The sequence below is a fragment of the Macaca nemestrina genome, chromosome 14, assembly GCF_043159975.1.
Source record: "Macaca nemestrina isolate mMacNem1 chromosome 14, mMacNem.hap1, whole genome shotgun sequence".
Lineage (NCBI taxonomy): Eukaryota > Metazoa > Chordata > Mammalia > Primates > Cercopithecidae > Macaca > Macaca nemestrina.
In genome coordinates, this window is record NC_092138.1 from 73,391,734 (window position 1) to 73,413,477 (window position 21,744).

Here is a 21,744-nt window from a genome sequence, read left to right on the forward strand (position 1 = left end):
ACATTTAATCCGATGATTCATTTTGAGTAAATTGTAGTGAAAGTTGTAAGATCTGCATCTTAATTCATTTTTCTTGTTTCTTGTTATTTTGGTATAATAATATCCTTTTGTCCTAGCAGCACTTGCTAAAAACATTTTCTTTTCTCCTTGTATTGCCTTTATCCCTTTGTCAAAAATCAGTTCACTACATTTATGTTTATCTAATTTTTTGGACTCTCTATTCTGATCCATTGATCTATTAGTCTATTTTATTGCCAATTCTTCACTGAATTGGTTACTATAGCAGTTTAGTAAGTCTTGAAGCCAGAGAATGTCAGTTTTCTGATTTTGTTCTCCTTTAATACAGTGTTGTCTATTCTGAGACTTGCTTTGTATATGAACTTTAGAATACATTTTTCAATATGCACAAAATAACTTGCTGTGGTTTTCACTGGGATTGTATTGAATTTATATATTAAATTGGGAAAAAATGACATCTTGACTATATGGAATTTTTATATCCTTAACCATGGACTATCTCTCAATTTAGTTAGTTCTTTGTATTCAACAGTTTTGTAGTTGTCTTTAGGTAGATTTTGTCCATATTTTCTTAGATTTTTACTTAAGTATCTCATTTTGAGGGAGTGTTAATAGAAAAGGTACCATATTCTATATTTTAAATTCTACTTGCTCATTGCTGATGCATAAGAAAATATTGTTTAACTTGTTTTTGTTCTAGTTGTCGAAATTTGGAAGCTTCGATTAGTGATTTTAGTATTTTCTTTTTTTCTAACGTATGCATTCAATACTATGAGGTTTCCTCTCAGCACTGCTTTTCCATACATTTTAGTGTTGTATTTTAACTTCGTTTGAAATATATTTTTAAATTTACTTAAAGATTCCTGTAATCCATGTATTATTTATAAGTGTTATTTTTAATCACCAAGTATTTGGGGATTTTTCCAGTCATCTTTCTGCTATTAACTTCTAGTGTAATTTCTTTGTGGTCTGAGAATTTACTTTGTATAATTTCTATTCTTTTAAATTTGTTAAGATTTGTTTTATAACCCTGTGGTATATTTTGGTGAATATTCATATGAGTTTGATAAAATACATATTCTAATATTACTGAATTAACTAGTCTATAGGTAATTGTATCCAGTTGATGGTGATGCTGTTGAGTTACGCTATATCTTTGCTTATTTTCTATCTGCTGTCTCTACCCATTTGATGATTCAGCAATGTCGAAGTCTCCAATTATAGTAGTGTATTCTCTTTGCAGTTCTACACATTTTTCCTCATATACTTTGAAGCTCTGGTGTTAGGGACTTTCATACTAACTGTCATTATGTCTTCTTAGAAAATTGGTCCCTTTATCATCATGTAATCCTATTCTTTAGCTGTGATAATGTGCCATGCTCTGACATTGGTACTCTAAAATTAATGTAACTCCTCTCATTTTCTTTTGATTCGTCTTAGTATGCTGTGACTTTCTCCATCCTTTGCTCTCAATCTCTGTATGTCTTTATATTTAAAGTCAATTTATTGTAGATAGCATATAGTTTGTCTTGTTTCTCTATCCCACTTTGACTTTGTCTTTTAAATAGAATATTTTTACCTTTTAAATAAAAAGTGACTATTGATATAGTTCGATATATATTTACTATATTGTTATGGTTTCTTATTTGATGTCTTTGTTATTTGTCACTGTTTTTGTTATCTACTCTTTTTCTGCCTTTTATGGTTTTAATACAGCATTTTGCATTATTCTATTTCCTCTCCTTTCACAGGTAGCACAAGTACTAAATAATAATAATGTATTTCTAATTTCCTCCCTCTTGTTCCTGGAATCATTGCTATCATTCAATTCCTGTATTTGTAAGTATACATAAACATATCTATATCTAGTTACATGCATAAACATATATAATCAAATACATTGTTGCCATTATAATTATTTTTGTTAAATCAGTTAAGAATAAGAAAAATAAGTATTTTTATTTAACCATTATTTATCTCTTCTCCAGTGTTCTTTCTTTTTATGTAGATTCACATTTATGATCTATCTCTGTTTCTTTCTCTCTGAAGAACTTCATTTAACATTTTTTGCAAGGTAGATGTACTAGCAAAAAAAAATTCAATTTTTGTTTATCTGAGAAAGTCTTTATTTCTTCTTCATTTGTGAAGGCTAATTTTGCAGAGTATGAAATTCTAGGTTGGTGTTTTTCACCTCTAAATCCTTTAAATATTTCATTCTAATTTTTTCTTGCCTGCATGATTTATAAGGAGAAGTTGAAAGTAATTCTTATTTTGCTCCTTTATCGGGAAGGCATTTTTTACTTTTCTGGCTCCTTTCAGTAAAAGTTATTTCTCTTTATCTCCACTTTTATGTAGTTAAAATATGCCTAGGTGTAGGGTCTTTTGTTTTTTGTTTGTTTGTTTTTGTGACAGAGTCTTACTTTGTCACCCAGGCTGGAGTGCAGTGGCATGATCTTGGCTGAATGCAACCTCCACCTCCTGGGTTCAAGTGTTTCTCATGCCTCAGCTTCCAAAGTAGCTGGGATTACAGGATTGTGCCACCACACCCAGCTACTTTTTATATTTTTAGTAGAGATGGGGTTTGCCAAGTTGGCCATACTGGTCTTGAACTCCCAACCTCAGGTGATCCGTTGGACCCAGCTTCCCAAAGTGCTGGGATTACAGGTGTGAGCCTGTTTGTTTATTTGTTTATTTGTTTTTGGCATTTACCCTGTTTGCTGTTCTCTGGACTTCCTGAATTTGTAGTTTGATGGCTATCACTTACTTGGAGAATTTATCAGTTTTTCTTGTTTCTAACATGTTTTATCTTTCTTTCTTTTTTTTTATTCTGTCTCTTTTTCTGATATTCCCATTATGTGTATGTTATACCTTTTGTAGTTGTTCCACTGTTCTTGTATATCTTTCAGTTTTTTCTTTGTTTTATAGTTTTGGATATTTCCACTGACATATTTTTTATCCTATGAGGTTCTTTCTTCAGTTGTGTCAAGTCTACTGATGAGCCCATCAAAGGCATTTTTATTTTATTTACAGTGCTTTTGATCTTTAACATTTTTTAAATCCTTTCTTAGAATTTTCATCTCTCTGCTTATATTATCCATTTGTTCTTCCATGTTATTTACTTTTTCCATGAGAATGCTTAGCATATTAGGTGTAGTTTTAAAAAAAATCTGGTCTCATAATTCCAATATCACTTACATCTTTGAGGTTAGTTCTGATGCTTGTTGCATCTCATAAAAAATGTTTTGGCCTTTAAGTATGCCTTGTAATTTCTGTTGAAACCTGGACATGATGTATTAAGTAAAAGAGACTCTGGTACCTAGGCTTTTATTGGTGTAGTGATAAAGTCCTAGGGAAGGGAAAACATTGTATAGTCATATGATTAGGTCTTAGTCTTTTAGTAGGCTTGGTCTCTTGAGCTGTGAACTTCACAAGTGCTTCTCAGATATTTTTTTTCACCACTTAGAAGGATAGGATAACTAGAGCTAACTGGAGTTGAAATTTTTCTTTCCCTTTGGATCTCTTTGAATCTGATAAAACCCCAAAAGGTTATTTTCTGGTAAAATAGTTTCTCTGGAGGGAAAGCCTTATTAAGAAGAGCAGAATGCTCATGATTACTTCAACATGGTTACTGTTATCCTTTCCTGCAGGAAGAACAAGGGAATGTTTCTCTCTGATCTTCACTGTGACAACCTAGTAGAGCTCCTGGAGCTAAAACTCAAAAAAAGAAAGAAAAAAAAAAAAAAAGAAGAAAAAGAAACACACACACACACACACACAAAACGCACGTCCCCATTCCCAGTCTCCATGTCTGGGCCTTCCTGGATATTTTAACTCTCAGACTTGTTCCTTGTTAGCTTCCAGCAATTTGCATTTACAGTTTAGGCTCTCCTAGTCCAGTACTAGTTTCTTTTGAGCTTTTTTCGTTACAAGCTTTTGCTTCATTAAGTTGTGATTCTCTGTATTCTCCTGTCTATCACTTCAAATTTGGGGGCTTTGGTTTGTCCTGTGACCTCACTTTTCTAATGGATCTAAGTTTATTTTTTAACTTGTTCAACGTTTTACTTGTGGGAATGAAGTGTTTATTTCCAAGCTTCTTAGGTGGTGGGCCAGAAACTGGAAGTTGATCTTGTCCATTAATTTTTAAACATAGGCCACCTCCTCCTTCATTTTCAGTGTTCTCTTAGTTAAAACATGTGGATGACTCTGAAAGAATTAACATATCCCAGCATCAAAGTATTAAAGGTAGCTCAGCAGGCATTCCGCAACAGACTACATTACCATCTAGACACTTCATTTTATCTGAAATACAAGATGCCCCCCAAGGACCTGCTTCAAGACTAGTCTTTATACAAAGTAAGGAACTTTTTAATTCTCACAAACAAGTTAGATATCTTGGTTCTTTTCTGCCCATCCCATCTTACTGCAAGGAATAGAGACGTAATGGAGCAAATTCATGCTGTCAGTTCTATCATAACTCTGGAAAAACGTAATTCTTGCCTTAGAGTCTCTATTTAGCAAGGATAAGAACAGTTGTTTTTTATATTGTGTTGTATTTAGGGGTTAAATAAGTCCTGCCCTATGCTCTAATAACGAGAAGCATCTTTAGTAAGGGCCCATAGCAACAACAACAAAAGTAATGTGCTTTCAAATAAATTTAGATTCCGTGACTGGTGGAAAAAATGTCTCTTCCCAAGGATGTTCTTGTCCTAATCCTTGAAACTGTAAGTTTCACGTTACATGGTAAGAGGAGTTTTACATGTCATTATTGCTTTCCTGTTGGAATACAAAAAAAGAGAGAGAAGGATTTTATGAATATGATTATCTAAGGATCTTGAAATGAGGACATAATCCTATCTGGATAGGCCCTTTGTAATTATAAGGATTCTTAAATGAGGGAGACAAGAGGGTCAAAATCAGAGTAGGGTGTCGGAGGACAGAATCATAGGGTTAGAGAGATACAATTGCTGACTTTGATGACAGAAGGGCCTCACAAGCCAACAAATGCAGGCAGTCTCTAGGAGCTGAAAAGTGTGATGAATCCATTTTCCCCCAGAGCCTCCAGAAGGAATGCCGCCCTGCCAACATTTTGATACTAACCCAGTAAGACTTTTAATCTCCAGAACTATAAGATAATACATTTGAGCTTTTTAAACCCACTGATGTAATGTGTCACAGCAGCAACAGAAAACTAAGAGAGATTAATTCTCATTTCTAATATTTGTCAGAAGGTGAAAAAGAAATTTCATGGGTTTAAGAATGAGATGGTCTTAAGGCAGTCAGGGCCTTGAGCTTCAAAAACTTTTACAATGGAAATTTTTGATCTGTTTGAGAGGGAACTATTCAGAGTGTACATTACAACACCAGAAGTATTGTGATGGTAAAATATAACACCAAGGACTATACAGATTTGTAAATGTCTACAAGAGCCATTACCTGATATGTGAGCAGTTACATATACTATCCTCATCCATGGCATGCATTTATATTTGATTCTAGCACTGAATTACAACCATGTAACCTTAAGATACATTTCAGCCTGCCAGTCAAGGTAGTTGCTACTACTTTTTTTAAGTTGGAATATCTGTCATTCAGAATCCTCTCAGAAAAAAAGAGAAATAACTCAAAGTATTTATAACATAGGGAATTTAATGGAGAACTAGTCACACAAGTGATAGAAGAGCTGAGAAGATACATGGGGAAACTGATCATACTCAGAGATTAGCAATAGCAGAAAAACACTAAATCTCCTAAGTTGCTAACACAAAGAAAAAATTGGAATTCCAAGGGCTGGGATCACCCCACAGAAGTTGTAACTACAGCTTGTCACCAGGAAGCTGAACCACTGTGGAAAACATATTTGAGGGAGACTGAAGTTGATGGCCTCACCTTTTCTGACCACCCTATCGTCTGCTGCTAGTGCCTCTCATTAACTCCAAACAAGATGGAAGCCAGCTAAAACTGCAGCCAAGGAAAACTAATCAGCAAAGGCCAGGACCTCTGCTCGAAAAGACAGAGCAAAGAGCAAGGAGAAATTTGAGAGCAATTGGCTCTGTATCACTTAGCATGTGAAGTTAAGGGGAAACATAAAAAAGCCCTTACACACACACACACACACACACACACACAAGCGCACACACACACACAAACACACACACCCACCCCTTGGCTATGTCAAGAAATGTTAAGGAGAACATTTTGAAATTAAGGATTCTTTTTTTTTTTTTTTTTTTTTTTTTTGAGACGGAGTCTCGTTCTGTCACCCAGGCTGGAGTGCAGTGGCCGGATCTCAGCTCACTGCAAGCTCCGCCTCCCGGGTTCACGCCATTCTCCTGCCTCAGCCTCCCGAGTAGCTGGGACTACAGGCGCCCGCCACCTCGCCCGGCTAGCTAAGAGACACATTTTCCACGATGTGGGGATGATCAAAACTCAAAACTGAATTGTGTAAGACTCAGACCTTATGCAGGCATCTTTTTTATTTTGCTTGTCTGAAGTACATCAGCCAAGCAAAATAAAAAGTATAGAGTACACTTTATGCACTGTAAAAATTTAAAAACTGCATGTCCTTTTATATTACCTCTTTATGTGGAATTAACTATGCTAACTCATAAAATCAATTTACAAATTAGAAAGGTATGTAAATACAATTTTCCAAATAATTTTTTAAAATGAGAGTTTTGTGGAAACAATTGTCAAGATGTGCTCTTAGATTTATATAATAAAATATAGTACAGTGTTGACTGGATATAGGCACACTTGAGCCATACTTTTTTATATTCTCAGACTTCAGATCCATCTAACATTGGTATTAATAAGGTAGAGATAAATATTGGAATATTGATAGGTTTTTTAAAATTGTATACTATAAAGTTGATTATTTTATTAGATGCATTCCTGCATTTCCACATATAATCATTTCAGGCTAAAAATTATCATTGACATTTTAAGTCAAAAGGGAAGCAAAATGTATGCCAATTAGTAGTCAATAATAATTTTCCTCTAGTAGATTATAGTAAGTATCCAGTACGCAGATGATTGACTTCACACAAATAATCATCAAGGCATAATCTGTCTCTCAGCATTTGTCAAGCTTTTCCCTCATCAATTCATCAGAACTGTGACAGATTTTATGCCCATCTGTCATAATCAATTGAATCCTTTTCAGCCGACAGACTAAAGCACATGGTGGAATTTCTAGATGATATGATGGCCAGAACTCCCTTCCGTCAGGAAATTGCAAGGTAGATTGAATGAGGATATTTTTATCTATGACAAGGGACTGCATTTTGATTCCTCAAAGCAACAAAATGGTATTTTTTGCTCTTATCCATTGTTTTGTCATGTTAGAAAATTTTCACATTTTATTTAAATATTATGCCATCTTTTGCTTTATTTTGGCTACAAGAATCTTTTTATCATCTAATACATCTCTACGTAACACAGGTTAATCAGAACACTTTGACATATACTAGGAAGATGAAATTCTCGATTTCATTTCCTCATTTTAACAGGAATATATTGAGCTGCAGTGTACTCATTTTTTTATCTTAATGGGATCATAATCTGATAAGAAAAGTAAATATATAAACAAAGTATTACCAGGCAGCATATTGCATGCAAAAATTAACCCAAGAACAAGGTTGGCATTTAGTAATTAGTAGTGGGTAATCAACTCTCTGAATGGTGAGACAAATCTTCCTTAGAATCAAAACTTAAGCTTTTGAGGCAAGTGAGTTTCAATTTGATAATCAGAGTATAAGTGTTGTTATCACAGGAGTAAGAATATGTTTTCTATCTCATTTTCACAGCCACGGTAAGATTAGACATGGAGATAAACCTCAGTTTTCAGTGGGAATATCCAGACATTTTCTTTGACATCAGAATTCAGCCAAATTCTGCTTTTGCCTTGGCTACAATATTTGGAGTTTCAAATGGATGATAAGTTAAAGAATACAATTTTTTCCTGATATCCCTCAACATCAAATATTATTTAATTCATACCCAAGAAGACTTTTTGTGTACATAACAAAGGTAAGATGCAGAGACAATTCAGAGATAATTTTGTTATCATAAAGCTAATTGCTCCCTTACTTAATTTGCACCTCCAATGAATAACGGCTGGTCTTTTCTGACTGATTCTGCAAAACAACAAAAGCACGGAAAGGCATTAGAAAAGTATACACACACACACACACACACACACACACACACATATGTATGTGTATATATATATATACACATGTATGTATATATATATTTATTCATATATATATCTTACATCTTTATATCCTAATTCATATAATAGTGAATTTGCATTACCACTACTGTCTGAATCTCTTAAGTTCTTAAAGTTCTTAAGTTCAAGGGTAAACAAGATACCAGATAAATACTTTTACTTTAGTCAATTTATACTAGAGATGAGGGAAGTTTTACTAATCTAGTGATTTTAACATCAATCTAACTCTACAATAGCAATTCTAGTGACAAATATGTCTTAATTCTACCTACCCACACCTCAGTGGAAAGTGAACATCTATTTAGTGTCACAAAATGCAAAGCCTGGTGAGTGCAACAGCATTCTAGCAGTTGTCAGTGTGGAGAAATTATTGTGAGGCTTTCAATTCCAAAGTTTTAAAAATTGTAATAAGGAAAGTTATAATGGTATAATATTTACTCCTTTGATACATTTTCTGCTTTCTTTTATTTCTGTACTTTATTCTATAATAGTAATATTTGACTTTTGTCTTAGGTTCAGGAAAATACTGATTTTGATACTCACCAATTTAGAAAGCATTCAGGCAAAATTTTTAATTTGATTCCTCTTTAGCACATAGATAATTATGCTGGATATTAGAAGTATACGTAGGGTCCCCAGCTTCACCATCTGCATTCTTTGACCTGTGAGAAGGATTTTTTTTTTTGCTATTTATTTGGAGTTGTGTTTCTGATATTTTCTAGATGTTCTCCAACTTGCTAGAGACATGTGATTCTGTCTCTGGATCTAACTAATAATAAAAGTCTCTGGCTGAGAGGTTTTTCTTCAGAGACTGGCAGGTTTTTAATTGATTTTAATAATGTAAAATTCCATTAGGAAACTTCCATCAGTTCATTGTGCGAACTAGTTATTTTCATACAGCAAAATTCGCATAAGTGTTCCCATCTATTTCTGAACTATTCATTTTTTTCTTTGATTTGCTTATCTAATTATCTATGCTAATATCACATTGATTAGAAAATGGTGATTAAAATATTTTAATATGTTACAAGCCAATTATACTCTTAATTTTTAAATAGCATTGGCTTTTACTGCTATTTACTCTATCATATGGGATTTGAAATAATTTTTCAATACCAAAGCAAAAATGTTTTAGAATAATCTTTGGATTTGAGTTGAAATGGTTTTAGGTGTATATATGAATTTTGTTAGAAGTTCTATTTTTATGATATTAAAACTTCCTAAATTAAGATAACAATTATAGATTTGTGTCTGTTTGACAGTGGCTTTTGGACGTGGCTGTGGGATGTGGTCCACTGCTGAGGTAGCGTATGTGTTCAGTAGAAAATTTTTAAAAAAGAATAAAATGAACTAAAATTCAGGGCTCCTTTTAGTAATTATCATCTTGCAGCAGTTCTAAATCAATATCATGGATAAAATATCCATCTCCATTATGGTGATCTCCTCCTACAATACCTCACCCTTATTTACTCCTATGTGATAAGATTTTATAATTTTCATTTTTTTTTAAAAATTGTAGATTAATTGGCAAGTAAAATTGTATATATTTATGGTGTACAATATAATGTTTTCATATACATATACTTTGTGGAATGGCTATATCAAGTAATTTAACATATGAATTACTTCACACATGAATTACCCCTTGTGTGTTGAGAGCACTTAAAATCTACTTGCTCAGCAATTTTCAAGTATATAATATATTGTATTAACTGTAGCACTAAGGCATACAATAAATCTCTTGATCTTATTCCTCCTATATAATGAAAATATTTTATCCTTTGACAAAGATGTCCTCAACACCACTGCCCCACAGTCTCTGGTAAACACCATTTTATTCTCTGTTCCTGTAAGTTTGACTTTTTTTACGCTCAACATATAAGTGAAATAATGCAGTATGTCTTTCTGTGCCTAGCTTGTTACACTTAACGTAATGTCCTCCAGGTTCATCCATGTTGTCACAAATAACAGAATTTCATTTTGGCAAAGGATGAATAGTATTCCATTGTGTATATGTATCACATTTAAAACAATCAATTCATTCATCGATGGACACTTAGATCGAGGCTATATCTTGACTCTTGTAAATAATTTTTCAGTGAACATGGGAGTGTAGATATCACTTGAACATACTGATTTTATTATTTTTTGCATAAATACCCAGTAGTTGTATACTTGGGTAATATGATAATTTTAATATTTGGAGGAACCTCCATGTTGTTTTTTGTAATTGCTGTACTAACTTACAATTAATTCCACTAACAGTGTTTCAAGGGTTGCCTTTCCACCACATTCTCACCAGCACTTATATATTATCATTTTTATAGTAGTCATTTAAATAGGTATGAGATGATATCTCAACATAGTTTTAAATTGCATTTCTCTGATGATTAGTGATATTGAGAATTTTTTTCATATACTTCTTGGCCATTTGTATGTGTTCTTTTGATAAATATCTATTCAGATCTTATGCCCACTATGTAATGGGATTATTTAGTTTTTGCTATTTACTTGTTTGAGTTCCTTATATATACCAGTTATTAATCCTGTGTCAGAGAACAGGAAATATTTTCTCCCATTCTGTAAGTTGTTTCTTTACTTTGTTGGTTGTTTTGTTTGCCATATAGAAGATTTTTAGCTTGATGTTATCATATTGTCCCAATTTTGCTTCTGTTGTCTATGCTTTTGGGCTTGTCTTTGCCTAGAAAAGGAGCTTTTCTCTGTGTTGACTTTTGCGATTTTTACGGTTTTAGGTCTTATATTAAGTCTTTAAATCTATTTTGAGTTGATTTTTGTTTATTCTGTGAACTGTGGGTCTAATTTTATCCATCTAATTCTCACATTGAACGTTTTTGGCATCTTTGTCAAAAATCACCTGACTGTAATGGATATATTTGTTTCTGATCCTGCTGTTCTGTTCCATTGGTCAATGTGCCTGACTTTATGACGAAATTATGTTTGTTTGTTTGTTTTTTTTTTATTATTATTACTACAGCTTTGTAGTAGATTTTCAGGTTAGTTAGTACAATACCTTTGGCTTTGTTCTCTTTTATTGGTGTAGATTTGTGAGGTACAAGTGTAATTGTGTTACCTGCACACTGAGTAATGGTGAAATCACAGCTTTTAGCGTATCCATCACTGAAATAATGTACCTTGTACCCATTAAGTAACTTTCATCTTCCACTCCCATCCCCACCCTTGCAAATCTTCAATGTCTGTCATTTCACAGTCTATGTCCATGTGTACACATTATTTAACTCACACAAATGAAAACATGTGGTATTTGTCTTTCCGTGTCTGAATTATTTCACTTAAGATAGTGACCTCCAGTTCTATCCTTGTTGCTGCAAAAAACCATGAATTTGTTATTTTTATGGCTGAATAGTATTCCATTGTGTATATATGCCACCTGTTTTTATCCAATCATCCATTGATGGACACTTGGGCTGATTTTATGTCTTTGCCATTGTGAATATGGTGTGATAAACATACAGGTAGCTTTTTGTTATAATGATTTCTTTTTCCTTTAGGAAGATACATAGTTGTAGAATTGCTAGAACAAATGGTGGTTCTATTCATTGAGATACTTCCATATTGTTTTTCATAGAAATGGATAGTAAATTGCATTCCTTCCAACAGTGCATAGGTTTTTCATTTCCTCTGCATTGTTGCCAACATCTGTTACATTTTTGTCTTTTTTAATAATAGCCATTTTGATAAGTGTGAGATAAATATATCAGTGTGGCTTTAATTTGCATTTCTCTGATGAATAATGATGAGCATTTAAAAAATATATTTGTTGACTATTTGTATATCTTTTAAAAAATGTCTGTTCATGTTATCTGCCCACATTTTTAATGGTATTACTTGTTTCATTGATGTTAAGGTCTTTGAGTTTCTTGCTCAGGCTTTTTTTTCCCACTCAAGAATATATTGATTATTCAGGGCCTTCTCTAGTTCATATGAATTTTACAATTGTTTTTCTATTTTCATTTTTTGTGAACAATTTCATTGAAATATTGGGAGAGATTGCATTTAATTTATAGATTGCTTTGGGTGGTAAAGTCATGTTAACAATATTAATTCTTCCAATCCATGAACATTGGATATTTTTCCATGTATTTGTGTCTTTGACTTTTTTCCTTTCTTTTTTTTTTTTATTTTGGTGACAGAGTCTCACTCTGTCACCCAGACTGAAGTGCAGTGCAGTCATAGCTGACTGCAGCCTCAAACCCCTGATCCTCCTACCTCAGTCTCCAAAGTAGCTGGGATGACAGGCACATGCCACTACACTCAGCTTTCTTCAATTTCTTTCATCAATGTTTTATAATTTTCATATAGCATTCTTCATATGTTTCCTCTACTCCTTCATTCAGTTAATTTTAGATTTTGTAGAGTTAAGTATTCTTGTGAGTGAGGATTTTCTTATTTACATTTCTGATTATTAGAAGTATTGATAAAAGATAAAAATCAAACATTTCATTAGTTGTTATGCTGGACTAACATCTCTTCAGTTTTCTAAGCATGCAACTATTCTATCTGGAAGAAAATATTTACTTTCTGTTTGTTTAACCTTTCTTTAAAACGAATATTTATATCAGTAATTGTAATTTCTGTCTTCTTGTATTTGCTACAGCTTCAAAGATAATAATGCTGCTATTATCTGTTTCTTAAAACAAATGGCCACTATTTCACATTTTAACTGAACTATTCCTGATAGTCCTTTCTACACTATTTACAATATATACAAACTTTCCTGCTAATCTTATTCACAGTTGTTTTTGTTTTTATTTTTAAAGACATTGACTATATATTATGACAGATAACAGCATTTTTAAAAAGACCACATGATTATTCTTATATAATTTACTGACACATAGATTATATTTTTAAATTTCAGAGTTACTTTTAATTTTTAATTAGTTACTTTGACTGAATATTATCGAATTTTTTCTAGCATCTTTGATAAGACCTCAATATTTTTCTTCCATAATTTTCTGATGCATAAATTTATTGCATTTTACATTTATACTCATACATAGCAGCCACAGTTTTACTGAATTAAATTTATAATATTAGTATTAAACGTATTCTGGTTAATAATTTATATTAGAATTTTTTAATACTCTTGAATGTTTTTACTTATATTGGATTTGACTATTACTTAAAAATAGGTGGAATTTAGCTGCAAACTTATTTAGTCAGGGTGCTTTTCTTCTTCATTTTTGTGGCTACACAGTAGGTGCATATATTCAAGGGGTACATTAGATGTTTTGGTACAGGTATGCAACATGTGAAAATCACATTATGGAAAATGGAGTACCTATCCCCTCAAGCATTTACTTTTTGTGTTACAAATAAGCAAATTATATACTTTTAGTTATCTTAAAATGTACAATTAAGTTATTATTGACTATAGTCAACCTGTTGTGCTACCTAATAGTAGGTCTTTTTCCTTCTATTTTTTTTTTTTTTTTTTTTTTTTTTTTGTGCTCATTAACCGTTCACAACTCCTCTCCAACTACCATCCCCCACTACCCTTCCCAGCCTCTGGTAACCATCCTTTCACTTTTTTTGTCTGTTAATTCAATTGTTTTGATTTTTAGATCCCACAAATACATGAGAATATGTGATGTTTATCTTTCTCTTCTTGGCGTATCTCACTTAACATAGTGATCTCCAGTTCCATCAGTGTTGTTGCAAAATGACAGGATCTCATTTTTTTTTTTTATGGTTGAATAGTACTCCATTGTGAATACATACAATTTTTTCTTTTTCTATTAATCTGTTGATAAACACTTAGGTTGGCTACAAATGTTGGTTGCTGTGAACAGTGCTGAAACAAATATGAGAGTATAAATAACTCTTTGATACACTGATTTATTTACTTTGGGTATATATCCAGCAGTGGGCATGCTGAATCATGTATTTTATTGGGGAACTTCAAAATATTCTCCACAATGACTGTACTCATTTATATTTCCACCAACAGTATATAAGAGTTCCTTTTTCTCCATATCTTTGTCAGCGTTTGTTACTACCTGTCTTTTGGGTATAAGTCATTTTACTGGGGTTGGATGGTATCTCATTGTCCTTTCGATTAGCATTTCTCTAATAATCAGTAATGTTGAGTACCTTTTCAGATGCTTGTTTGCCATTTTTATGTCTTTTCTTGAGAAACATTTACGCAAATCTTTTGCCCATTTCTTGATAAAATTATTAATTTTTTTCTATAAAGTTATGAGAGCTTCTTATGGTTATAAATCCCTTGTCAGATGAGTAGTTAGAAATATTTTCTCCCATTCTGTGAGTTGTCTCTCCACTTTGTTGATTGTATTATTTGCTATGCAAAACCTTTTTAACTTGTCGTGAGCCCATTTGTTGAGATTTGCTTTGGTTACCAGTGCTTGTGGGGCATTACTCAAGAAATTTTTGCCCAAACCAATGTTCTAGAGATTTTTCCCAATGTATTCTTGTAGTAGTTTCATAGGTTGAGGTTTTAAATTAAGTATTGAATCATTTTCATTTGATTTTTGTATATGATGAGAGAGGTCTAATTTTATTTTTCTGCATGTGGATATCTAGTTTTTCCAGCACCATTTGTTGAAGGGACAGTCTTTTGCCCAGAATATGTTCTTGGCACCTTTAGGGAAAATGAGTTCACTGTAGGTACGTGAATTTGTTTCTGGATTCTCTATTCTGTTCCATTTGTAGAACACTGAACTCATTTTCCTCAAAGGTGCGAAGAACCAAAACCATGCTGTTTTGGTTACTATATCTCTGAAGTGTTATTTGAAGTCAGGTAATGTGATTATTTCAGTTTTATTCTTTTTGTTCAGATAGCTTTGACTATTTTGAGTCTTTTGTGGTTCCATATAAATTCTAGGAGTTTGTTGTTTTTATGAAGAATGTTATTGGTTTTTTCACAGGGATTGCATTGGATTTGTAGGTTGCATTGGGTAATATGGGCATTTTAACAGTAGTGATTCCTTCAATCCATAGACATGGAGTATCTTTCCTTTTGATGTGTAGGTGTTCCTTTTGATACTTCAATTTCTTCTTCTTTTTTTTTTTTTTAGACTGAGTCACCCAGGCTGGAGTGCAGTGGCATGATCTAGGCTGACTGCAACCTCTGCCTTCTGGTTTCAAGTGATTCTAATGCCTCAACCTCCCAAGTAGTTGGGACCTCATGTGCGCACCACCACACCCAGCTAATTTTTTGTATTTTTAGTAGAAATGAGGTTTCACCACATTGGCCAGGCTGGTCTTGAACTTCTGATCTCAAGTGATCCACCCACCTTGGCCTCCCAAAGTTCTGGGATTAGAGGCGTGAAGGCATGAGCCACCATGCCTGGCAGTTCTCTTCAATTTCTTTAATCAGTGTTTAGTGGTTTTCATTATAGGAATACTTCATTTCTCTGGGCAAGCAACTTCTTAGGTATTTTTTTTTTGTAGTTATTGAAAATGGGATTGGATTTTTTATTTCTTTTTCAGAATGTTCATTTTGGCATTTAGAAACACTATGGATTGTTTACATTGATTTTGTATACTACAAATTTACTAAATTTATCATTTCTCATAGTTATTTTAGTGAAGTCTTTATGTTTTTCCAAATATAAGATCATATCATCTGCAAACAAAGATGATTTGACTTCTTTTATCCAAATTTAAATTTCTTTTTTTTTCTCTTGTCTGATTGCTCTAGCTAGGACTTCCAGTAATATTTTGAATAACAGTGGTGAAAGTGGGCATCTTTCTCATGTTCCAGATCTTAGAGGAAAGGCTTTCATTTTCTGCCATTCAGTATGATGTCAGTTGTGTGTCTGTTTGTATATAGCTTTTATTATGTGGTGATATGTTCCTTCTATACATGTTTTTTGGGGGGTGTTTTTATCATGAAGGGTGTTGAATTTTATTGAATGCTTTTTCAGCATCAATCAAAATGATCATATCACATTTATCTTTCATTCTGTCAATGTTAACATCAATTTGATTGATTTGTGCATGTTGAACCACGTTGCATCCCAGGGATAAATTCCACTTGGTCATGATAACTGATCTTTCTAAAGTATTGTTAAATTTCTTTTGCTAGTATTTTGTGGAGAATTTTTGTATCAATATTTATCAGAGTTATTGGCCTGTAGATTTCATTTTTTTTTAATTATACTGGGTACATGTGTACAATATGCAGGTTTGTTACATATGTATACATGTGGTATGTTGGTGTGCTGCACCCACTAACTAACTTGTCATTTACATTAGGTATATCTCCTAATGCTAGATTTCATTTTTGATGTGTCTTTGTGTGGTTTTTGTATCAGGGTAATACTGGCCTCATAGGATGAGTTTGGAAGTATTCTGGTCAGCGTGCTTTCCAAGAATGAACTACCAATAATCTTCACATTTTCTTCTGTAGTAATTAATTTATCAAGTTATTTGTTCTTATTGGGTTAATACTGGTAGTTCAGCTATTACTAATGATACGGAGAAGAGACAAGGAAATACTGGGTAGGAAAGGGCAGTTCTTTGGCAAAGGCCCCATCCTCAAGCCTGGATATCCATGGCCCTAAATGAGGACAGGCATTCCTGTTTTCATGCCCAAAAGCTACCTTTTGGCCTGCCATGCCCCCTATCCTGTACCCATATTAACCCCAGACCCCAGACTCCAAAAACAGAAAAGGAGAGGAGCAGACAAATAGCGGAACAGTGTGGCAGAAAAAGAGAGAAGAGAAGGGGCGTCTGAACACCGAGAGGAGTTCGATTGATGATGGATGGAGAGGAGATCGGCTGCTGAGTGGCCAAACTCTAGGGGAAGATCATCTTCCCACTCTATCCCCCTCTCAGCTCCTCATCCGTCTTGCTGGAAACCACTTCCACTACTTAATAAACCCCCCACATTCATGCTTCAAGTCTGTGCGCGACCTGACACTTCCGGGAGACTAAACAAGAGCTCAGGACACAGAAAGCTGTCACATTGGCCTTCTGCTCTGGTAAAGGGGCAGAGGGTCCACTGAGCTGGATAACATTTAAGCTGTCCATGGATGGCAAGGCTAATAGACTGCACTGTAACAAACACTCATTTGGGCTTAGGTAGTCACAGGACCCCAACCCTGGAAGCCGCTTTGGGGCTGGAGTCCAGTTCCGGTGCCCTGGCTCCTACCACTGCCTCTCTGTGTGCTCCCCCTTCCCATACGGGGTTTGAGCAGTGGCGGTGACCACACAGATGAGCCAAACTCCTGTTGCATGTCCTGCGAGGGCGGTCCGAGAACTCTCCTCTTTCACTAAACAATCATCTGTTTCATTCAGATTTTAAAAATCTTGCTCCAGTGTTTGCAAGTTACATTCTCTTAGAAGTCTATTAACTTCGCTGTGTCCGCGTATTATTCATTATTTTTAATCTCCAATGCATTACTCTGTCTCTTTTTTCCTTATTCAAGCACATAAGTCAGTTTTTGATTAGCTTATCTTTTCCAATATTTTCTTATTTTCTATTTCATTATATTTTTGTCAGCCCGTACTATTGTTAATTTGTGCTTTCCTATATTTTTAAAATTTTGTTTAGTACTTTTGAAAAAAAAGTATTACTATATTTTCTTTCTTATTGACGAAGGCATGTGATGGTACACATTTTAATCTCAAATTGATATGACGAATTCACTCATATGTAACATTAGGAAGAGGTTTCCTTTTAATAAAAGATTTTTTCCTATAGTTAAGTAAGTCTGCAATAAGGATAAAGCCCAGTATTAGAATATGGTGATGTCCTAATTCCAGTGTCTGTGTATGTGACCATATTTGGAAATAGAGTTTTTGCAGATGTTATCAAATTAAGATGAGGTCAGTATAATGAGCTCCAGTCCAATATAATTAGAATCCTGACAAGCAGAGGCAAGCATTATGTGACGACATACACAGGGAAATGGACATGTGACAATAGAGGCAGAGACTAAGGCCTTGCCACTGCAAGCTAAGAAATACCAAGAATTGCTTGGCAAATGACTAGAAGCTGGGAGGGAGCAGGGAAAGATATATTTTTCTAGGTTTCAGGGGGAGCTTGAATTCGGATATCTAGCCTCCAGACTGTGATACAATACATTTCTCTTCTTTTAAGCCACCCAATTTTGGTACTTAGTTATAGCAGCCCTAGGAAACTAATATAACCATCTACCCAGCCAAACAAACAAAAACAAAATAGGCCACACATGAACTTTTAAATTTTTGTTTTCTAAGTGTAACAGTCATTTCAGTGCTATTTCAGTACTGGTGCTACAATTTCAGAATTTTATTGGTCAATATTTTTAAAAAATTACCAGAAGAAAAATCCTTATCATAAATGAGATACCTATTCCTGCCTTTGTAAGTTACAGGATATAAGGAAGTTTCAGTTACCACTTTCTGAAGGATCAGAATTCTGAGTCATCCCTCCATGATTTATTTTAAGCTTTTCTATTTATAGTCTGTCTGCCACAATTATATATATATATATATATGTGTGTGTGTGTGTGTGTGTGTGTGTTGGTTTAGGGCCATTCTCCAGTTTCAGTAAAAATGAAGATTCATAACATTCTCGTTTGATTTGGTCATGTCTTTAGCTCTCTGTGTGGATATTGTAAAATGTGTTCATAATTTTATGCTTCTTCTTCTTCTCTGTTACAAAAATAAGCTTCTGTTAGGTGGAGCTATACTTATGTATAGCTTTCACACCTAAAAGAGTATTTGGAACATTGTAAGCATAAAATAAAGATGTATTAGAGGAATCAAAGTTATCAATTAATTTGCTTACTTAATGACAAAGAAGTGGAAGGAAAATAAAACTTCCCAAAGGTATAAAACATTTACCATAGAATACATTTTATATGACTTTTTATTATACAAAAGACAGAGTAACAGAACAGTGTAACTATAACAATCAGTGTTAAAAATGAGTTTTTTAATATGGGCAATCTATTTTTAAAAGATGCTCCAATATTAATTTCTGAGGGTGATATATATTTTTAATTGATATTGTCATAAGTTCTTAATTTTTACCTAGCACATTCCAGAGCAACAGAGCCTGCATTACTATTGAGAATTAGAATCCAAGTTTCATTTCTATTAATCTTTGTGCATTAATATTTTCCAGTCAATAAAATAGGCCAGCGACCATATTCACCCGTAACTGATGTGAAGATAGCATTTGATATTAGAACTCTTGATGGATAAATGACATCAATCTATGAAACTCGCTGACCTTATAAATAGCATCAAAATCAACAAATCAAACCCCCTTTTATCAATTACCTACCTAATAGCTACAAAATACATTTTAATAGTCATTAGGGACTTGCCTTGGAATAAAATAAATAATACTCGTTTCGACAAATGGCATCTGCTTTTAATAATTATTATCATTTGCTCTCTTTTTTCCCCTAAGAATGTATTAAAAATCTAAATTTAATTAGCAATCCTTTAACAAGTACTTAATTATAGTTTATAAAGACCAATGACCATAAATCATTGAGTTGTTTGTTCAACTTTGACAAATAGAGAAAAAAAATAAAACCAAGAGGAATTCATGGCTTAAGTTCCCCAAGAGAGTGAACAAAAAGTCAAAACAGAAATGTCTCTGAAGAACTATTACATCAGTGCAAAAGTAATCGTGGCTTTTGCCATTGAAAGTACTGGCAAAAACCATGATTACTTTGGTACCAAACTAGTATCAGTTATGTAATTATAAACTTAAACACTATTTTATTATGTCTTGAATGTTCTTGTGTGTCCAACGCTTTCTGGTTTTCTGTAACTTTCCAACTATCCATTTGGGAATTACTTCTTTCCCACTTTTTTTCTTTTTTTTTTCTTCAGACAGTCTCACTCTATTGCCCAGGCTGGAGTACAGTGGAGTGACCTCGCCTCCCTGCGACCTCTGCCTCCTGGGGCTCAAGCAATTCTTGTGCCTCAGCCTTCCGAGTAGCTGGGATTACAGGCACCCACCATGATGCCCAGCTACTTTTTGTATTTTTAGTAGAGAGGGGGTTTCACCATGTTGGACAGGCTGGTCTTGAACTCCTGGCCTCAAGTTATCCTCTCACCTCAGGCTCCCAAATTGCTGGAATTACAGGCATAAGCCACCATACCCAGCCTTTTCTCCCAATTTGACTCTCATTTTGAAGTAATCTATCCTGATATAATGTTCTTCACTAGTGGAAAGATAAGAGTATAATCTAAGTTTGGCCTGAAAGATTTGTTTGCTCTAAGATATTGAATCTTGAGGTAAATGATGAAAGAATGGAGTGGATTCCTCTAGTTAAAATACACTTTTGAGAGTGATCAGATTCTTAGAATTTGCCAAGTGCCTTTTTTTCTCAACCAGATTCTTCAGTTTTTCTTTAAAAGTCTGCAATGTGTTACCATATCATTGTAATTAAAATTTATCTTTTACTAAGTTGTCTAGGGCCTTTTCATGTTGATTTATTTAAATAAGCCGCTCTGACTCAGATTTGTAATAAATCCGATTAGTCATATTTATGGAATAAATTAAGTCTAACTATTTGTATGAAAGTTAATCTCCATAAAGGCAAAGGTAAAATTTTCACCGTTATACTTGAGTTTCCATAAGAGAGCTTCTACTATGTTATTTGATGAATGTTTATTTAACGAATTAAAAAAATAATGACTTTATTTATGCATCTTGTGTCTGTGACACTCAAAAGTGATTTTAGCCCTTTAATGAGGTGGAATGAGTCTCAAATATTTCTTCATTTAAAAATTTAAACTTTTATCCTTTAAAATTAACAAATCACTACTCGTAAGTATTAGAAGAGAGAAATTCTGAAATAAAATAAGATATCTTAGGTCACATTAGTCAGTAACTATCTGTCATTTTATTTAATATGTCACTGTTCTACAAAGCATTTGAAAGAGAAGAGGGAAATTGATAGTACAGAAATCATAGGATACAGACAAACATGACAAAAAAAATATGAGCAGGTTTCTAGCCATGACAAAAAAAAATAGTAATATATAGGAAAAAAGTGTAGAGGGAATGAAACTAGACTTAGCTTCCATAATGCAGTGCTTGATTTTTTAAACCTGTTTACTGTGAAGGTCTTTCATCCTGACTACAAATATAAATATCATCAACTGTGAATTTCTTCGAAGTCATTGTCTGGCATGGGATGTCATCAAGTGAGTTTAGCTGTACTTTAATTTCGGGGGCCAGTAACTTAAAACTACACACACACACACACACACACACACACACACACACACACACACATCTCATTTTTAGAGTGTTTGCTTATTTGGCTAACTAAAAACTGTTTTACTCACTTTATGCAACAAAATCTTTCTACACCAAAATAACCCTGCTAGTCATTATGACCATTATTTCCTAAAGTAATGATACTTTAATGGAAAAATAAACATAACCAAGATTAAAATATTTCCTTCGAAATATTTAAAACGAGGTGTTATTACATTGTATCACATTAGTAACTATATTACTTTAATTT